Genomic DNA, 4,609 nt, shown 5'->3' on the forward strand with positions numbered 1-4,609 from the left:
CCACAAATACACATTCTTCACCATCATCTTGATCACTGCGATCACTACTTGAAGTTCCACCTATCCAGTTGGTGGACATGCTGCGTAATCTGCAACACTTGGAATAGTGTCCCTTTCCTTTACATCTACTACATATGATTTTCAATGCTGGGCATTCTGGATCATCTGCCCAATGATTTACACTGTCGCATCTGTAACATCTGCTTTGACTTTTTTTTCTTGAATTGGGAATGAAACCTTCTTTCTTGCAGTAATTACCTGGATTGCTTTTCTGATTGAATTTATATTTCCCTCTGTCTGGTTGTGGTTGATGTGACTTATTGGGTATTTTCTTCTTTATATTGATGTTAGTTACCATAGCGATGGATTCTCTTTCATCAGTATTGTCACATGTCAATCTAGCAAGTTTTACGTTATTTGACTCTAATTGGACAGATTTCATCTTGTTCTCTAATTCTTTCACACACTCCTCGGTGTGCTCCACTTCTTTTGCCACTCTAAGCACGATATCTAATGAAGGATCATTTTCAGACCATAATTTCTCCCTTACTTTAGCACTTCTGCATTCTAACATGAATTGGTCCCTTATCCTTTCGTCTAATTGCTCATTAAAATTACAGGTTTTGGCAAGTTTGCCTAAAGCAGTCACATATTTTTCAACACTTTCTCCCTCCTCTTGTGTCCTCTTGCCAAACTTGTATCTCTCCAGAATGATACTCACTTTCTTTTCATAATGTTTGTTTATTTTCTTTATAGTGCGTTCATATTCATTAATGTCTATGTCCTCATCAGCTGGAAGTTCAGGTAAGGATTCATATTTTTCCTGACCAGCAGGTCCCAAACAATGTAATAACAATGACTTCCTCTTCTCTGCACTGCAATTCGGGCCACAGACCACTCCTGCATAATGTTCAAACGATCGTATCCACCTCTTCCAAAGAATGGCAGGTTCATCTGCATCAGGCATAAATAATGCAGGAGGAGGTACACTGCTGAATGCCATCACCACAGGAATGAAACAAATTATGTCAATGTCCAGATGACAATAATTGTCCTATACAGTGCACAATGGTAAGTGTAAGAATTGGCTTGTGAAGTAAAAGCAAACTTGCAACATGTTTTATATGTGTTCCACAGAAGCTGCTGTAATCTCTATGTGTGCTGGCAATTCTAGAAATATATTTTACTCATGAGGATCCTTTGAGAAAAGTTTTAACAAAATGTGGCCACTGTAAGCATAACGCTGATGTAAGGTTATTATGTGTGCACATAAAGAAGTTCCATAATGAATCGTGCGTCACTTTAGCCAAGAACATAAAGGGATTTCCTAATAAGCACAGAGCGTGCGTGTCACTTTAAATGATCTCATGCAGGAATTTCCTCATATGTGCCGAACATGCACGTTCCTTCAAGTCTTTCTTCAGGCATATCTGCAATACGCATGCGTGCGGATGAATGGAAAGTGAAACAGAGTAAGAGCAACGCAGTATCAAGACCTCAGTGCGTATGCGTGCAGGAGGATGAATCGTAGTGAGTCGCAGCAAAATGTGAAGGCAGAAGGAGTTACGGCACGATATGAAAGCAGGAAAAGAGAAAGGTAATAAAACTCTGTGCCGAAAATGAGGTCAAGAAATCATTACCGTATGAAGAATCGGGCTGCTGCGACACTCGGGCATGAGTGGAGCGGCCTCGTAACTGTCAGACTGTTTGCACTGACAGTTGCACAGCTCCTCGTCGCCAAATGAAGTGCGCGAACGTGGGTAAATAAAGGATCACGAAAGGGGAAAGTATAATGGCTTTAATCACTCTATTAAATACTGAAAAGTGTATATCTATATAAGGAGGAGGGAGAAGGTGCATCCATCCGTAGCTGTGGCTGTTGACTCTCAACTCGCATTCCACATTCCGTTTCGTCACTTCTTCTCTGCAACTCGCTGTAGCACGCTCTCGGCGGGCTTCCGCATTCCAAAGAATGTTTTCTCCTTTAGGTAGCGCAGATGCTACAGTTAATCATACAAATGATTTCAACAAGTTCCAGTCTGCAATCATTTTACCAGTTCAAAAGTAAGAAAAAACCTTGTGTCCTGATAACAATCGATTCCAGAAACAATCTGTCTCAATGCACCAAATTATGGGGGGGCAAATCTTACCAACCTTTGCGTTCTCATCTCAATGGTACCAGGCCAATCAATCATCAGATGTCACAAGGTTTGGGTCTCATTATCATCACACCTTTGGCAGATTGGACTCGCTGTTGTAGTAGCATCTCTGATGTTCTGGATTTCCAGCAGGGAATTTTGTCAGATAGGTCGGCCTCGTAAATCTGGGTTTATCTATGGGTGTAAGAGAGGCATGGACCCTTGATTTCCTCATCAATGTAATGGTGCGAATCCAGTCCATTCACTTAATAAGTTCTTTAGCCTTCTCAGGGTTTTGGAATAAGGTTTCCTCCAGACACTATGAATCAACAAGGATTTTGACAGATACAATTTTCAAATTGTTTAAATACAGGTTAGATACCCCCTTATACACAACCAAAACATCTTCATAGAGTGAGGGGGGGGAGAATCAGCCTATGTAATGTAACCAACTTCCATTCCACACAGGCCCTAAGTGGGGGTATACCCAATTCATATCTCAGGCTTGCGACTGAGATGCAGTTAGGAAGGTTCAGCACTCACCTCCAAAGCATACCCTCCAATCTTTCCCAGTCCACCACATATGAGTGTGGATTAGTGTCTCAGCCGAAGAGCTAAGTCGGTATTATCTTAACAATATAATATTTAAGTGGCAAGATAGAACATTTGTAACATTTATTAGCAACTGTTTTCATTTGTTAACCTAGGCGGAAGATTTTTTCATCAGAGGCAGCAGTAACAGACCCCTTTGTTGGATATGATCTGACCACCGATCCCAAATATATAATCTCCTTAACTATGGGGACCACCTGATTGTCCAGAAACCACGAAAATGGTTTAGTTTGTCTTAGGGGATGTTTGAGAATCAAGATTTTAGATTTTTCGGGATTAGTATTCAACCCATTCAGCTCTGCAAATTTCTGAAAGGCAATTAGTAACCTCTGGAGGCCAATCTGGGTGCGATCAAGAAGCACAATGTCGTCGGTGTAGGCATGGACGTCATTTAGGGGTCTCCAGCGGTCGCAACTGCAACCCCTGAAGTCTCCCTTGCGACCCCTAAAAAATAACTTTAAAAAAACGTTTTTTTAAATTTTTTTAATTGAGGCTCCTGGGCTGTGGTCTGTGTCTCTTTGTTTCTAGAGTGGCTGGTTTTCTGGTAGCTATAGCCGGTAAAATAGCTCAGTGGGTAGAGTGCTTGCTGCTGCAATGTGTGTGTGATCTGCAGGTTGCAGCTTCAACTCCCGGTAAGGTCAACTCATCCTTTCTTACTGCTGAGGTTGATAAATGAGTACCAACACAGGTTGGGTGATATTGTATGTATATTTGTTCTATATGAAGCGCTTAAGCGTAAATGCTATATAATAACACATCATTATCGTTTGGCCTTGGACGTTTGCTTGCATTCACAGTAATTTGGTTATATGGGCCTATACACAGTAATATTAACGATACATATGGTGATCAATTCTTGTATGCAATGTATATCACTTTACATATTTTTCATACTGTACTTATTTATTTATTTATATTTTTATAGCGCACAAACAGGTCAGGGGCATTGAGGCGCTGTTACTTGCAAGAGCTTAGTTACAGGGGTACAGGCGTGGTAGCAGTCATTGGCACATTATAAAAACACTACAAACATAATTCTATCATTACAGCTTATGCGGTTGGTCTTTACAGCTTATGCAATTGGTCTTTACAACTTATGCAGTAGGTCATATGTTTAGTATTCATGCTGGTACTAGGGACCTTAAGTGAAGAGGATGGTTTTCATAGCTTGACGGAAAGCGATGAGGGAGGCCTCACCTCGGATTGTGGGAAGTAGGGCATTCCAGTGTGTGGGTGCGAGATATGGGCAGTTGGATCCGCCCGCCCTGGCTTTTTTTACTAGTGGCACACAGAGCATGTTGGTATAGGGTGATCTGGTTGGTTCTTGTAGAGGAGACGGGGTGGATCCTTTGTGAGAGGTAATCAGGAGCAGTGAGGTGAATGCACTTGTGGGTCAGTGTCAGAGCTTTGAAGACGATTCTTTCCTTTATTGGGAGCCAGTGGGCTAGTTGTCTGGCCTCAGAGATGTGTTCTCTTTTAGCAATGCATTGAGCTGCATGGAGAGTACTATTCTGTATGACTTGTAGCTGTTAGGTAAGATTTCCACAGAGCTGGTAAATCTTCCTTTCCGGGTTCAACTCCAGAACTTTTTGCTTTTCTAGTTGGATATTTTTCATTAATACCTCAGTGAGTGGGAACCTTTTTCCACACTCACCTAATCCCTAACTCTTTTAATGGGTGTCATTTTTAAGACTCTCCATAGTGTCTTTTTAAAGTTATCATGTCTAAAAACGTATTGGCAATAAGGGCCTGTTGTTGCTGGGTTGCCCAAGGGGCTCCCCATTTAACTTTCTTGTGCTAACCTTGAGTGAACTATAGTTCCCAAGGGTAGAAAGGATCTTTGGATCCCTTTTACATTT

The sequence above is a fragment of the Ambystoma mexicanum genome, chromosome 2p (genome assembly GCF_040938575.1).
Source record: "Ambystoma mexicanum isolate Mex_15411 chromosome 2p, UKY_AmexF1_1, whole genome shotgun sequence".
In the NCBI taxonomy this organism is placed as follows: Eukaryota; Metazoa; Chordata; class Amphibia; order Caudata; family Ambystomatidae; genus Ambystoma; species Ambystoma mexicanum.